The sequence below is a fragment of the Microtus oregoni genome, unplaced genomic scaffold (assembly GCF_018167655.1).
Source record: "Microtus oregoni isolate MIOR12 unplaced genomic scaffold, Mior012 000005F_ref0000423, whole genome shotgun sequence".
NCBI lineage: Eukaryota > Metazoa > Chordata > Mammalia > Rodentia > Cricetidae > Microtus > Microtus oregoni.
Genome location: NW_024543064.1, coordinates 56,639,902 through 56,657,758, shown reverse-complemented (window position 1 = coordinate 56,657,758; position 17,857 = coordinate 56,639,902).

Genomic DNA, 17,857 nt, shown 5'->3' with positions numbered 1-17,857 from the left:
AATATATATTTTAAGTAATTTCATTTTTCTAAATAATGAATTATATATATATATATCATGGATGGCTCAGTTGTGTTATAATTTGACTGTAAAATGCTTTATCTTGACATAAATGCAAAATTTCACACACAAAAACTGAACAAGATAAGGTCACAAGCGCATGAAAGAATTAGATAATATGATAATGACAATATTGGATGAATTCAACAATGTAAGGTTGACTTAATATAAAAACAATTATTGTGAAACAGATTTACACGTTTGTTCAATAAAGGATATAAAAACACAATCATCTTGATAAATTTTATTTGAAAAATATCTGATACCCACTCAAGGTTAAGTTTTGTCTTAATCTTAGATATGTATAGAACAATTTACAACCATACTCTATTTCTTGTTGAAAGACTGGGTGTGTCCCTTGAAATTGGACATAGGTAAATACTCTCAGCACTTCATTTCAAACATAAGAATAAAGAGTTAATCAAAGTACTATGGCAGTGTACGTAAGCTAAGGGAATCCACCTTGGAATGGAAGAGAAGGAACTGTATTTGTTAACACAATATGGAACATACAGTAATAATCCACATTTTCATAAAGGTACTAAAATTAATGAATGGGTTCATCATGGTCAAAGTACCCAATGTAAATGCAGAAGTATGTATTAATATCTATATATTAACAGTGGACCAATTCTATGTAAAGTAAATAATTCTATTTGAAAAAGCCCCTAAGGGGAGGAAAGAAGAATTAAATCTAATAAAATATTTATGAGTCTTATATAGGAAATGGTAAAAATCTTCACAAGAACTGAAAAATATCTAAATGAATGAAAAAAGAAAATATTCAATCTTGACAAGGTTCACCCCCCCCCTCAAAAATCTGCAAATTTCAAGTAGTTACCAGCAAAACAAAAAGTGATGAGTACTTTTATAGAAATTGAAAAGTTTTTCCTAAAATTTATCTTGTAATGCAAAGAACTCAAAATAACTAAAAGCATTGTGGAAAAAAGACAGTGTTGAAAGGGGTCATACATCCAATTCAAATATCTGCAGTTATACAGTAATCAAACAGTGTAGAACTGGGTGGGGGATGGAAATCAAAGGTGCAGATTTGGGAATCCAGATGTAAATTCTTCAATTCATAGTTAACTGATCTTCATAAATGGTACCAACGTCCTTGTATGGGAAAAAATAGTCCTTTCGACAATAGAAATCAAATGACTGGGAACCCTATGTAAAACAGTGAAGTCACACCTTTTCTTCATACCATACATAAACTTAACTCAAAATAGGTAACATGCCAAACTGGAAAAAGCTGTATCTGGAGAGCTTTTAGAAGAATACAAATGGAAAATAATTTTATTTTTTTTAATTTATTTATTTATTAAGGATTTCTGCCTCGTCCCCACAACCGCTTCCCATTTCCCTCCCCCTCCCCCGACCAAGTCCCCCTCCCTCATCTGCTCGAAGAGCAATCAGGGTTCCCTGACCTGTGGGAAGGCCAAGGACTGCCCACCTCTATCCAGGTCTCGTAAGGTGTGCATGGAATTCCGTTTGAATGGAAAATAATTTTAAACAGGGTCTCTCTATATAGGCCCGACTGTCCTAGAACTCACTATGTAGATCAAACTGGCCTTGAACTCAGAGATTTGCTCCAGAGTGCTAGGATGAAAGGCATGGGCCACCATGAATGGCAGAAAATATGTTCTCAAGTTAGTCAAAAGTTCTTAGCTACAGCAAACACAATGGCTAACAAAAGAGAAAAAGCAATGGTGCATTGGACATATCATGAGAATTAAATTGTTTGTGCTTCCAAAGATCCTAGAAAATAAAAGAAATTGAAATATAGCTCAATGGATTAGAAGAAATTGCCCCCAACTTATATATCTAACTAATATAGGTAAATGTCCCATTTCCATCATGTATAAAGAACTCTTATGCCTTATGATTGAAAAGGATAACCATGATACAATTAGAAAGAATCAGATTGTGCACCCTACACACTCACACAAACCTACATACACACTTAAAACAAGCAAGTATGCAAACATGAATAAACTATACCTAATTTCAAGAGCTTCAATACTAACTCTGCCCCTAGCATCTCTTTAAACACTTTTTCCAGTATTGTTCTTCAGTGCTTACTATGTCCTGCATTGCTATATATCCCTTATATATGCATACCTGGTATCATTAGCAAGTATTTTATAATCCTTCATAAAGGAAGAGCCTGGTATACCATTGTACGTTGTGGCTATTAAATTGGCATAATTCAAAAATAAAAAGAAAGACTAGTGCCTTAATTAAGCATCTCTTAACTGGAAAACAGAATGCAAAAACTTTTAAATTTGTCCTTTCATATTTACAAATGGGAATATTTAAATACCTCTTTTGACGATACTTCTTATTTTTAGCAAACTGCTTGACCCCCATTATAGAGAGCTGACCATTATACAGAGTAACAGGAAGTTGTATTCCAGTTAACTTTTCTTTTTTTTAAAATACCTACTTGGTTTGGTTACTTGATTAGGGTTAACAATCAACTTCAAATCCTAGAGCACATTCTAAAGCAGATGAGACTGCCTTTGGTCAATTCATGAAACACTGAAAAATCAGAAAACTAAATATAAATTCGAAGGCATCAGATAAATACCATAGTCTAGGATTCCTACTGTTTGGCCCTGGAATGTAGTCTATCAAATCAATTATTATTTCCCAATCTGATCATTTTTTAAACTCATGTTTAGCTAAAGAATAAGGCATAATATCTCTCTGAGCTGAGTGTGCACACATAGCAAATAAGTAATCATTAATTATGCATTATATTACATACCAATTATTTGTGAAGAAGCCTGAGAGTGGTATAAATATAATCTCATTAGTTTTCTCAAATTCTCCACTAGCATGAGAGGTAATCATTATCATCTCTATATTTAACATATTACTACATTAATAAAACTGTATAGACTATTATTCTTTGCATTTGGAACACTTACAACTCCAGGCTTTCTAAAACCAAGGCTTTCTCTGGGTAACTGAAATAGACCTTTTATCTGCTATGAGAAAGTCTAAAGGCTCCTGTCAGAGTCCCTGCCTCCTGGTGGCTGATATAAGCAGGTGCTGCAGGCAGCCATTAAGGAAGCGACTGGATGGACCCAGCCACTTGTAATTCCTGTATAACTGAAGGAAACTCAGCTCTAACTCTTCTTGGGTGCTGAACTCCCATTGTAGCTACATAAGAGTAACATATTTTATTAGGAGTGTTTGTGTTTGTGTTGGAGTGCTACTAATTTAGAGAGCGGAGAGTGATGGTTTGAAAAATTGTGAATGTGTACAAGAGGAAGGAGGAAACAAACAGAGGAAAGAATACAGCCTATCAATGAGCCAAAATGATCTGGAGCTGTCCAGACTCCATGAGAACAAGTGATTAAGGAAAATATAACCAAATAGCTACAAATTGGGCAAAAGTCTACCTCTGAGAGTCAACAACGCCACTTCCTTGTCAGAATGCTCACTTTATTCATTTCTTATAGGATAGATGGAGCTTATCATTTATGCACCCCTAGATTAAGACTTTTTTCCTTTTGAGAATTGCATAATCCTTGAAGAACTTTATTAATCATAATAAGTGATGTTTCTGTTTGTGGGGTTATTTTGTTTTCTCTTGTTTTTTTTTTTTTGTTTTGTTTTGTTTTGTTTTTTTTTTTGGCATTCAGGACCAAATTCAGACATTGTGCAAGATGCATTCCAATAGCGCCTAACTTTCTTTTAACATTGCAACTACTATAAGGATTGTTCCTGATATCTGTTGGGGTCTTCTACCACACCAAATCAAAACAAGATACTCAGTCTTTCTCCTTCCAATTACTCCTATGATTCCTGCTACTACTACCCTTTCAGAGAGTGCATGCTCTGCCCATCTAACCCAAAAGCAGATGTCTTAGAAGGCCTTTGCTTCAGGGTCAGTATGGAGGAACAAAGAATAGCACTATCTGTTTTAGAAGCTTCACCGTGGAGTAAGATTTGCCCCTATGCTGTTCCTATTGCCTCTTTGCAATGTGCTCAGATGACCACTATTGCATTATTCTCACTCTGTGCTTGTAACTTCGTCCACAGAAGCTCCGTGTGTTTGTAAGTAAGTGGATACACATTACAGGGTTTTTTTTAATTATATGCTACAATTTCTGTCTCAGTTAGAGCTTCTATTGCTATGATTAAAACACTATGACCAAAAGCAAGTTGGGGAGTTAAGAATTTATTTGCCTTCCACCTTGATCATGGCCCCTTCCTGAGTACCAAAGCTGCCACTCAAAGCAAGGCAGGCACCTAGAGGCAGGAACTGAAGCAGGGACACCATGGAGAAGTGTTGCTTACTGCCTTACTCCACTTGATTTGCTTAACCTGCTTTCCTAAACCATCTAAAATAAACTGCCTAGGGGTGGTACCTCTCTGTGCACTGGTTCCTCCCACATCAATCATTATTCAAAACATGCCTGATAGACTTTCCCACAAGTGAATTCTACCCATGTTCTTTTTGAATTAAGATTCCCTCTTCCCAGACATGTGCAGGTCTGTGTCAAGCAGAGTTATTTCTTTAATAACTTCATACTGGTGAAAATTTTTAGTCATGTTTAGGAATTTAAAAAAAAAACTTTTTCACTGGATACTTCAATTTGGATGGCTTGGCAGTTTGAAACATGATCTTGGTGTGTGATCCAGGTTGGCCTTAAACTCATGACAATCCTTTCGTACCAGTTTACCAAGTGTTAAGATTGTAGGTATGCCTAGTTTCATGCCTAGTCCTGCTAATGTTTTTGCTTCATCAAAACTGTTTTTAGAATACCTTTTGTGTTATGGCATTTCATTACCTACTAAGTATATATTGTAGAGTCATACAGATATAGCTCCTGCTTTTATCGTTTATTGAAAGAAAGATAAATAAATAAATAAATAAATTATTGCATATGTTGTTCAAGGTGGACTTTACCAAGTTGCAATAATGAGTTGCCTCAAAATATCAAAGATCATATGGTTATTTGTGCTATTCATGAACCTTGCTCAATACAGTACTTCAAGAAGACTCTGTCCATCTTTACCATTCAGTGTTTTAGCTTAACAATCAATGCTTATTGCCACAATGTATGAGATCAGTTGAACAGTCTAGATGTAGGGACATAAACATAAACATTATGGAGAATAACTTTACATGGAATGTGGGGCTTGAATCAGTGAGAAGAGTTCAGCTTGATAACAACCACAAAGTGAAAATTCTGATACAAACACAGACTAGTAAACTATAATAAACTAAAAAAAAAAAAAGTCAATGTGGTTGAAGCACAGTCAGCGAACAAAAAAAAAAAGATTTGAACTAAAGGCTAAAATGAAGTACTTCTGGGTGGCTTGTGACACAGTTGGGTTGTGGAGCAAAGAGAACTTTAATTCAGGAAGTAGAATCATTATGTCCTCTGTGTGTCATGCAAAGGCGTGTGAAGGAGAGAATCTATGAACCTTCAGCATTTATAAGAGGAAGAAAATCCTGATAAGTAAAGAAAGAAAAGACGAGGAAACACAGACACAGTGTTGGTATGAGAAATGGAAGCAATCAGATAAAGTAGTTCTGGGTATGCAGAGAACGGATGACTCAGGAATGACTCCTAGGCTTCTGATCTGAGACACTGAGTGGGTGATGTTGCCGTTTATGAAGCTGACTAGATGGGGGAGAGGACAGGTTTTGCTTGATTATTGTTTGGCTTGTTCCGGTTTCTGACTGACTGGTTGGCTGGTGGGGGTGGCTGGAAGAAAGTTTTCGAATTTCATTAAAAAGTTAAATTTAAGAAAGCTGTGAGACACCCACGTGCAAATCAGACAAGCCGTTACGTGTACACGTCTGGAATCCATGGATATTGTCCTGGGTGGTGGTATATATTGAAGGAGGAAGCAGTCTATTAAGAGTGGGAAGTGAAAAGTATGGGTCTGAATGAGTTCAAAATATATTGTATACATGTATGAAATACTCAATGAATAAATAAAATAATCTATCTAATTTTTTAAAAAGTGGTCTGTAGGGTAAAGGAGGGGAGATAAAACCAAAACATATAGGAAATATTCAAAGAACTAGCAAAAAAAAACATTTATAAAGAAAAATGACAAATTAAAAATAGCAGGTCTGCGCATGCAGATACTAAAGTCAAGGAAATAGATGCCATATCATGTAGAAACAATTTAAGGGAGAGGAGAATGTTTATAGCGCACCACTTAAGAGCTCTAAAATTTAGATTCTGGAAGGAGAGCTAGGAGAAAAGCCTAAAATTGGACAGGGACAAAGAATATTTCCATAAACTCTAAGAACAAAGTGTGCTTAATTAAAAAAAAAGAATAGCAAATGGTGTCAAATCCTCCAGGACAGTGAAATTAGATTAGTATTGAAACCTAAATTCATTCATTTATCCACTCCGCACAGAATAATTCTCTTGCTTTGATTTTTCATCTGACAAATATTTATTCCAAGGCTTCTATTTTGTAGCCGAAATTTGTTCTAGATGTTCAAATATGGTGTTGCCTACAAGAGCCATGGGTTTTTTTTTTCTCCCTAAATCTTACATTCTGTTGGAACATACAAGCAATAGACAAGGAGGTGAATGAAGAAAGTGACTTCGGGTGGTGAAGGTGCTGTCAAGAAAGGCAAATGTTAGAGAGTATTCTATTGACAATCTAAGAACAGACACAGGACATCGAAATGCCATTTAATGTGTAATTATATTAAAAAAAAAACACCTACTCTTTTCTTGGCTTGAATGATAGCAAATGCATTTTGGTCCAGAGTTTCAAAACAATGTGAGCAGAGACAACAGTGAAAAATTTGTTCATCAAGAGAAAGTAAACAGCAATATATAATACCTGCCCAGAATTTAAGAATAGAACACATTTGTTCGTTAATGTGTCCCCTTGCACACAAGCCCAGCTGGTCAACTGCCAAGTTCAGAGAGCATCAGCAGACAAAGGAGGAGGAGACAGTGTGATTAGGCATCCTGTGCTTTTTCTCTTTGGCCCAATAGGTGCAAACCTTTTCCAGTGCCTTCTAGATATGAGCAGGTTTTTTCAGAAATCTCAAGTTATAATATGAGATGCCTCTTCTAACCAAAGCTAGTCTTCATGGAATCATAATTCTAGACCAAAACTTTCAGACATTTTTCAAACAGCTAAAGTTTAAAGGGAAATTTGTACCAATATAAAGTATTCCTCTTACTTTCTTTATAATTAGATAATTAAAAACTTCTCCTGTCATCTAATTCCAAGTAAGTTTTATTCTTTGATTTTCTTCATATATTTAACAGAGCCTACTAGTAATAACCTGTTCTGTTTCAGTTCCTAGATGGTTTTTATCTTCTTAGAGTATATATGTTTAGGCAGTTTTGGTGCTTTCTCATATACTATCATTTTCTATAAGGCAAGAATAAAATCTATTCCAAATACAAAGTGTTAAGGAAGGAAATAAGGAGCATTTTTCCAACACAGAATTCATGTCCTCATCTCCCCACCGTTGACAGTTCGAGGTCAGTTTCATTGTAACTATTTTGCTATCCTATCAAAATTATAATAAGCTATGACATAGAATTATTTTATATCCCGTTTCCATAGAATCAAAATCACCAAGGAATAGCGGCTATCAAGTTAACTCCATGCCCATAAAAGAAGAGAGAGAGAAAAAGAACATTACTAAGCAACGGAAGCAATTTCCACTTTGTTTTTTCACTTACTAGCGACTGATATTGTGAACTTCAAGAAAAAGGCAGTATGTGCCATATCAGACATGGAGACATGTCATAGTCCCCTTAGAATACAAATAAGTGGCCCATTTTATGAATAGCATGATTACAAATAAATTGCACAGAAACCCAATAAACCAGATGTTTCTTATTTAATCTTTTTTATTTTGCCTAAGGATTAATTCCTCAGGAAAATACTTCTGAAATTAGAAACAGTTTTAACAGCACTTAAAGTTATCTAACCTCATGTATAAATGTATGACTACCAGGGACAGGAGGAATCTGACTGACTGCCCTTGCATCTCATCTCGACCCTGCCTGAATAGGTTGCCTTTCATCTTCTCAGGTGTGAAAGTCTACCAGATGAAGATTCATTTGGGTTAACAAGCCCATTTTGAAAGGTAAATAACTCTGAGAGAATTAGTTTAACAATTAAGTTCTTTATGCAGAGTGCACCGGCTGCCTTGTCGGATTGCTTCCCTCTGAAACCCCATGAGGTAATCCCCAGTGGAATGAACATGTTATCAGAATAGAAAGAAAAGAGAGGAGCAATCATGGAGCATGGGAGAGGGCCTAGAAGGGAAGATATGCTTGGGTAAGGGGCTAAAATGGAGGAAGGTTTTAAAGCAGCCAGGAAGAAAAAATAGATACAAATGCTATGGAAAGATAATCATGATTGCCCTAGAAACAAAAGACAAATTGCTTCAATTTAATACTGGAGTATCCATGCTTCTCTCTCTGTGTGTGGGTGTGTATGCATACATATATATGGTGTACATGCATGCATATATATACATGTGGTGTGTGTGACATGTTAATTTGAACATCTTTAACAAAATAATAATATGAACTGAGAGGCTTATACACAATTTTCTGTGGCATACTTCTGGAGACTGCAAGTTTAAGTTCAGGATATGAGTGTTCTGGGATCTAGTGAGGGCCCTCTTCCAGGTTACAGATGACCTGCTTCTCTGGTCTCCAATTACAGACTTATTGTGTTTTCTATTATAAAGACCCTAGTCCCACTCCTAAGAGCTCTATTTCACGACCTAGTTCCTTCCAGTGGCACTGCTCCCTACACCGTAATACTCAGGGAAAGAATTTAAAGGCAAGAATTTAAAGGAATCTAGAGAACTGTATATTAATTACTTGTCTGGTTGCTGTGAGAAAATAACTGACCAAAGCAACCTGAGTAGGGAGGTTGTTTTTTGCATGGGGCTGTAGTACTTCACGGGGAGAAATGCGTGGGCCACAGTAGCCGGAGACAGATAGTCACATTTTTTGGACAGAAAGTAAACCAGATCTGGGACCAGGCTACAAAACTTCACACCTCATCCCCAGTGACATTCTTTCTCTACCATGGCTCTATCTCCTAATGAACTGGCGAACTTTCCAAACAGCACAACCATCTGGTGCCAAGGTAATAAACATGTGAGCCTACTAGTAGGGGCATTTCACATTACAACAAAAATCAGGCCACAACAAATAGTCTACACACACACACAAACAAGCACACATACACACAAACACACACACATGCAAACACAAACAAACACACATACACACACAAACACAAACAAACAAACATACACACACAAGCCTAAAGCAGCCCTTAATCTTTTCATCTGCCACAGAAACAAGTTATCTAAAAAAATCTATCAACTAATTGATTTAAAAAATCTCCGTATTCAATTCTAAGGTCTGTAAGTAACTAAATAATTAAAAAGGATAAAAATCTTCTGCACTTGTTTTTCAGTAGCATTTAAAGATGGGGAAAAAGTAAGTCAGGAGGCATATGAGTGTATAGAGTGGGTTGTCAGTGTGGGAGTCAAATGTGGGCCATTTATCTTAATTCACTGTCTCATGCATTCTTTTCTCAGGCCATTATTCTAGTCAGCCAAGGCCAAAAATAAACACAATTTCAAACTCAAGTACAAACTGTCATTCCTTGAATGGTCTAGAGGTTTGACAGGCATTTAGAGAAGTTGTGCATTAAGGATATGGGATGCTTAAGAAAACCAGTTGTTCCGGGGCTCAAGAGTCAAATGAAAAAATTTACCTCCATTACTTGCCCTGAAACTCAGATTCATTTTGCTAAAGGGTTATTCATAGCTGTGGACACCAAATAGAAGATCTGTACACTGCCTGTGCTGAGGGTTGTTTTAGAGATCACACACTGACTGAAAGGAGCAGTGCGGGGCTGCTCAGCTTCACACTGACTCACGGAGCTGAGAGGACTCCCGGGACTTCTGTTGGTACACCAGCTCTGCCCCCATGGCTTTGCCACGTAACACTGGGTCATCTTTTAACCTGCTTCAGTCATACTTTGCTCCTTAGCTTAAGAGTTAATCATCAGCCCGTGGGAGGAAGAACTAATTTAAATAATTTGTAAAACGAAAGGTTTTTATAGTGCACAGCTAATAATAAACAGCGAGGTTTTAATCCTTGGTAGCGTGAGTCAGTTCTCAAGAAGGATCAAAAGCAATTGTCTGGCAGATTACCACGTCCTCTATTAGGCAAGGCTTCCTAGCCATGCTTAGCTGGAAAATCTGAGGATTTCTCAATTGGTACTGTAGTCCTTAACCCAAATCCATCAAATAAGTAAAGTCTAGAGTTAAGTTTCCCTTGGGCCTATTGACATTAGCCATCCAATGGCTTCTATACAGGCTGGACTTTGAGACAATGGAAAGACCAACAAGCTAGAAGTCGATACTTACACGAAATTGTAGGTATTGCCACCTCTGGACAAGTGATCCTGGATGCTAAAAGAAATTGAGCAGCATTTACTGGTGACTTCTGCTTTAGTTCTTGCCTCCAGATTCCTGCCCTGACTTTCTTCAGTGATAGATTATTCTCTGTGGATGAAATAACCCTTAATTCTGAAAGTTGCTTTTGGTCATGATGTTTTAATATATCTATAGAAGCCCCAACTAAGACAGAAATTGATGCCAGGCCATGGGGTATTGTTAGCAAACCTGATGTGTTTTAGGGAAGATTATGAAAAGACTTTGGAAATTTAGACTGGAAAAGCCATTGCCTGTTCAAAGCTTCATGGGTTGTTCTGTGGAAGCTTGGAAAAGAAAAATATTTAGAGATATACAGATGGTGGAGTGAGGTGTCAGAGGGAAGCAAAATTTACTGAGACTGTGTGCGATATTTTGTGCTAAAAATGTGTAGTTGTGTTTAGCTGGGGCTGAAGAATCAGCCTGATTATAAGAAACCAACCTAGAAGGGTGGGAGGAGGGGGAGGGAAATGGGAGGCTGGGAGGAGGTGGAAACTTGTTTTTTGTTTATGTTTTTTTTTCTTCTTTTCTCAATAAAAAAAATAAAATAAAATAAAAAAGAAACCAACCTCAATTGAAGTAAAACTTTTACTTTTCTAAGACATTGACACTGGTCAACTGGATCTGAGAGATTAGTGACAACTTCTCAGAGACCAGCATTATTGAAGTGGAATCTAGAAAGTATTTCTTTAGAATTATCACACAGAAGCCCTGGTCCTATAGAAGCTAAGGCTGTACCACATGCTAACAGCACAAGATGAAGTGTACAAGTTTTCTAAGAGATACTAGTTTTGAAGGCATGAAGATGTCATTGTAACCAGGACAGAATGTTGATGAAGGTTTAGCCTCAATAGCAGTGAGAACCTCAGGATTGAAGGGATAAATGAGAGAAGCTAAGGTTGGGTCCATATGGCAGGTTCAGAGTCCTTGAAAAGAGCCCAGGAGAGGCTATTGCTGAAGGTTAATCTAAATTGCCATGAAGACCCCAGCATTTTGGAGCTGCCTGTACTTTGGGGAAATCACCAAAGACAACAGTATCTATTGAGTGGAACTGATCTGAGCCTCTAAGACAAGTGCCATGTGTTGTGAATGTCAGAAAATTGAGATTGGACAAGTCTTTTGGAGCCCAGAAAATTATAAAGGGGTCCCAGACACCAAGCACTGGACTGTTCTCTCTGTTGAATTTTGGGTTTGCTTTGGTCTGATTGAGACTATCCCCTTGCTTTTCCCTTTTGGAATAAGAAAGTATTTAGCTTATTTCTTATTTTACCGGATGTTGCAAGTAAAAGACTGGATTTTTAGAGAAACTTTCGATGTTTTAGATAGGCTTTGGGCTTTGCAACTTTGGATATTTTATAGATTGAACTTCTAAAGCATTTGAAAATTTAAAGACTGGAACTTTTCCAAGTTGAAATGTTGTATACTGTTGCATTACTTTCAACTTGTCTTTTGGTAACAAGAAAGGAAAGGTTCTAGATGAATAGTGATTTGTTAACAGGGGGGCCAAATGTACTGGATGATCATTTCTCATGTCTATCTGATGGCTCAAGCTAGGTTTATCTGGGAAGAAGAAATCTTTGTTATGAAAAATCCTTCTATGGGATTGGTCTGTAGGTTTATTTATAGGGCATTTTGTTAACCAATGATTTTATTTACTGATGAGAGCCCAGCTCACTGTGGATGGTACCACACTAAGGGAAGTGGTTTTATATAGCAGACTAAGCAATCCATTGATGTAAGATACTAAACAGCATTCCTCTATAGCCTCTGGATCAGTTCCTGCCTCCAGCTTTATGTCTTGAGCTCTTACCCTGACTCCTTTCTTTGACAAGCTGTGTGATGTGGAACTATAAACAGAAGTAAATCTTTTTCTTAAAGTTGCTTTTGGTCATGTGCTTTATCAAAGCAAATAGAATCCCTAACTAAGACAACTACTGGAAATTAACCTTAGCCTATGCGGCTCTGTCAGCTGCATTCACTGGTCCCTAACATTATAGCTGGTCCAATTGCAGTTTCTGGGGTGAATATCTTTCAACAACATTGCATTCAGAGAAAGAATAAGCTAAGAAAAAAATATATTTATATAAATTTTTATGTTTTATATATTTATAGATCTGTATAAATATCTATATATGTACATACACATATATATTATAACTATTGCAGCTTACCAAAATTTCTTACTGAAATCCAAATTTTTGATTACTGTTATCAAAGTTAAGTTTCCTTACCCCAAAATACTGTCTATATTTTACTGATTTTATATACTTATATTTTGTTGTAGCTGCTATTAATCACAATATTTATTTCAATTTCTATACAAAATCTATTCAGTTAAATTTAAGGCATGGTTTTAATAATTCTGTTTCTAAAAGTTTGAGATTCCCTCAATATGCTCCAAATGAATTGGTCTTCATATTGCTTACTTGATGCTGTAATTTGAACCACACATTAGAGGATTGTTGTCAGCAGCTGCTCATTCATTTCCCAGCCACCCAGATCTGAAATAATCATACAGAAACTGTATTATTACAACACTTACGGCCTATTAGCTTACGCTTCTTATTGACTAGCTCTTATATCTTACATTAATCCATTTCTATTAATCTATGTATTGCCACGTGGTTGTGGCCTACTGGTAAGGTTCTGTCTGATATCTAGCATCTGTCTCCTGTGATAGCTACATGACTTCACTTTGACTTCACCTACTCTCTCCTCCTCTATGTGCTTTGATTTCCTGCCTTGACCTATTCTGTGCTACAATAGGCCCAAAGAAGATTCTTTAATAATCAATAGCATTCAAAGCATAAAGAGGAGAATCCCACTTCACCTCCCCTTTTCTATCTCAATAAAAAGGAACATTTTAACTTTAACATAACAAGATTATATACAACAAAAGTTACCAAGCAAGAATTATAGTTACAATATTTATGTCTACTTTATGTTTTATGATAACTAAGGAAAACTATAATTATAACCATTCTTCAACTCCATGAAAGTCTCCAGGAGGATATAATATTACCTTATTTAACAGGGAGTACATTGTAAGCAACTTCCAAAACTCTAGAATTGACAGAGACATCTTGCTGCCTGGACAGTCACCTAAAATTCTTCTGTAACATTGGGGCATCCAATCTTCAGCCTTACAGGCCCATAGTGTCTGGTAGACTTTTCTATGAAGCAGGAAAGTTCAAGACAGTTCCACCTATACTGGCAGTTTGTCAGTCACTTTCTTCTGTGTCCAGAAGAATGTCTGGCAGACACTTTGATGAAGCAGTAAACCCATAGAACCATGTCACCTTTTGGCAAATTCAGCTGTCATTTTTCTGTGGGTCCTGCATTTCCAGTTCATATAGCATAACAACAAGCAGTCTAGGCAAGAGCAGTTTCTTGCCCAAATGACTAGCAAACTCCATAAGGAGCATTATTGACACCCATCATGCTCTTGAAGTAGGTTGGTGCTACCAGAAACAGATGAATCTCATTGTCATGAAAAGTCCTAAATTCTTAAACATTTTAATGCCATATTCTGTTAGACTTTGAAAGATTTGAAGAATACCTATCAAACTGAAATATATCTCTCTACATCTAGAAAACCTAACTATCATGACTACAAGCTTGGCTATTATAGATGACTCTCTATTAGCCTATATTTCTAAATTATATATTTTAAATGAGCTGCACAAACACAATACCTTAATCTAGAGCAGAAGTATACATATAAAAAAAACTGATCTTAAATTAGTATCAATAAATCAAGATCCATACCAATGCAAATCTCTATAGCATATCCCCTCCTTTAAATGTAAACAAACATTTATAAAGAATAATTTAGGGAATTTGGGTATAGTTTCTCCAATCTGCTTACTGCTTTTTGTTGGGCAAAGCATTTTTTGGGTGTTCACAATGAATTTCAGTGGGTCTTGTTCCATCAAATTGCACTAGTCTGGAAGGAATCCACAGGTTCTCACCTTTTGTGGAAACAAAAGTAGAACCTCTTTTCAAAAGCAACATATCCTTAGATCCAAATCTTGAAGTCAAGAAACCTTTAAAACATATATGCTGGCTTAGCTTAGCAGCCTGTACAATAAAATGTTTCTCTTTATTTAGCTCCTTCACAGTCAAAAAATTTAAAGAAAACATAATGCTGTACATAATCCAGACTCTTTGTGTATATTCCATCTTTATGTGGCTTATTTTTCTTTATTTCTTTAAATTTTGACTGTCTGTACTCTGTCTCTTTAAAGACTTTGTTTTATTTTTTAAAAAATATTGATTTCCATTTATAACTGTCTATACCTTTATTCTTTTCTCTCGCAAGCCTATGTACATTTATCCAATACTGTGACCCATTTAAAGGTCTTTTTCATCCAAATTTTCTTTATTGTGTATCTGTAATCCCTTTCTGACAAGGACCACTTCTTAAAATGGCAGTTTGGCTGGATGCTGGCTCCACATCTCTCTGCCTTTGAATGTGGTGGAGGTATCATTACCACCAGATCTGGGACAGCCAGATAGAATCCGCTCTCACTACTTTTACTCTGAAAAGGAACATTCAGCACACAAACCCTTTTTATCTGAGTAATAGCAAAATCCACCATGCCCCACCCTGCACAGCCTGGAACTATCTCTGTGTGCGACAATGGGAATCCACCATACTCTCTTGCCTGTAAACTGCTAGCAAACCTGATTCTGCTGCCTGCCCAGAGAGGGAGTGCTGAGCCATGGGCATGGCCTTGGCTACTTTTCTCCTGGCCCTGAGTGAGCACAAAAGTATCCAGACCTGAAATGGGTGGCAGGAATCAGCCCCAAACTTTTCAGACCACATTGGCATGCCAATTTGTTGGATGAGGCTGCTAGTTCATTTTCCAACCACCCTGACTTTAAATAATCACACAAAACTGTATTAATTAAATCACTGATTGCCTATTACCTTATGCATATTTCTAGATAACTCTTACATCTTAAATCAACCCACTTACATGATTTTATATTTTATCTTGAGGCTCATGGCCTACTGACAAAGTCCTGTCTGGCAGCTCGCATCTTTCTCCTCTGGTCAAGAAACTGCACATGCCTCGACCATTGAAAAAATGTACAATGTCTGGACAGGAAAAACAGTATACAAGAAAAAATACTGCCAAACCTTGCCAAGACAGAGTAAGACATTTCTGAAAATTTTTCTGCCTCAGAAAACAATTTGTAAGTTACTCTAGGCCTTAACCAAAGTTGGTTGCTCCAACGTTGCAAATGAGACTTTGGGTGATTGCCCAGGTAGCCAGTTGTCTCTGATATCTACTGCAAATTTTGGAAGCTGCTTGATTGCACTTCCTTCCTACTCAAATAATATTATCTCCCTTCTCAGACCTTCAATGGGGTTAAAGATTAGATAATCGTAATTACTTTCCTCTTATGATTTAGCCATACTATTTCTAATACAAGACTTTGACTCCTTAGAATAAAATTATTATTGACACATTTAGCATATGCTCCTTGCGTAATATTGTTTATGCTAGTTGTAATTCTAATTTTTATACTTGGTATTTGTTCCTATTACATATAGTTTTTTATTAGGCTTAGAACTCTTTTATTTAAACAAAAGGGGTAGGTGCTGCAGGAAGTCCTTCAGCCAGTAAGTAGCCTTTAGGAGACTAGCTCACTTGGGCATAGACTCTTATACTATAAATGTGGAGGTAAAATTTGCTCTTGCCCTCTTTCCTGGCTTCTGGAAGCAGTTCCTGTTCCCTGTTCATGCAGAGGAGTGTGATCTGTGAGTCTACCCCTAACTTAATAACCCTCTATTATACACAACTCTGAGCTAGTGTGGGATTATTTTGTAACTTCCATGATTATCAGTGGGATTGTTCATGCAGCTTTGGTTCCATGGGAAGACAAACCGGAATCTGTGCAAGTCACTGTGGAGCAGGAACAAGCATGGAGTGGAGTGGTGAGGGGTGCGAGCCTGGAAAATTGCCAAGAAGCCGCATGGTAGCTCAATAGCTCTGATATGCTATGGCTGTGGTGGGGGTTTGGCATAAAGACCCTTAGTAGGTTAAATCAAGACAGGCAGGTGAAGGTTGTAGACCTTCTGGGTCATGGACTCTTTGGGTCTTTCTCGGCCTAGCCCCATAGGTATGGATCTGGGATTCATGTGGGCACCAGATGAAGATAGAAGTTACAAAATAATCCCACACTAGCTCAGAATTTTGTATAATAAAGGGTTATTTATTTAGGGATAGACTCACAGATCACAGTCCTTTCCAAGAATGGGGAACAGACACCTAATCCAGAAGCCAGGAGAGAGAGCAAGTGCACACTTTATGTCATCATTTATAATACAAGAGGCCATGCCCAAGTGGGCTGGTATCTTAAAGGCTACTACCTGAAGGAATTCCTACAGCAAGCAATGGTGAGGTTTGTGCCTGTATTAGGCTATATCACTTACATTAGCTATCCCTATGATTAGTAAGTAGTCTGAATGTAGGTTGCCTGCCCAAGTCACTTTTCCCATAGCATAGTAAGCAAAGAAGCTGACACACTACATCAATTTACTTAGCAACTAAACATTTTGTTGTAAGCACATGTGTTGCTCTAATTTATTTACCAATCCCTAATGAGTGTGGTTAGTGTAGCTTATTTCATCCAACAGGTCACTTTTTAAAAATATAAACACAGAAATCTTTATCCAAAACTTTTTGACTTTTCAGAAATTTTTATGGATGCAGAGTAACCTTTAATTCAGCTATATCCCTGGCAAATACTTAACTAACTAGAGGGCCTCTGAGTTCTTTGATTATTGCTTTCAACTTCAGTTTCCACATTATACACTCTCTCACACATAGCTACACATACACCAATAATTTTCCTATTAGTTTCATTGGCATGTGTTAATTAACTTGTCTTTTGAGTTCAACTATTTTGAAGTTTTCGTTAAGAATACCATTAACATCTTTAAAGTCCTCAGTCACTTTACTTTGCTAATAATTTTATAAATTTGTGAAAGTCTAGGTGTCTTTACTAAGCCTTAGAAGTCCACAAAATTGTAAACCAAGAACTCTTTGGAGAATCTCATTAACATTTTATTAAAGAGAAATCAATGCAAGTTTCCTGCTAACAAGGATAATATACTTCTAATTACCTCTTCCTTTATCACAAATTTTGTTGGTTTTTTTTTCCAAGAGTGTTGCTTTAAGACTGATCTTCAAGGCTTTATCCATTTGGTCAGATTGACCTGTCTCAGCAGTCTTTCTCATATTTGATTTTGTTCCTTAGCTGTGAGTACACAATTGAAGACCATGACCCTCCTCT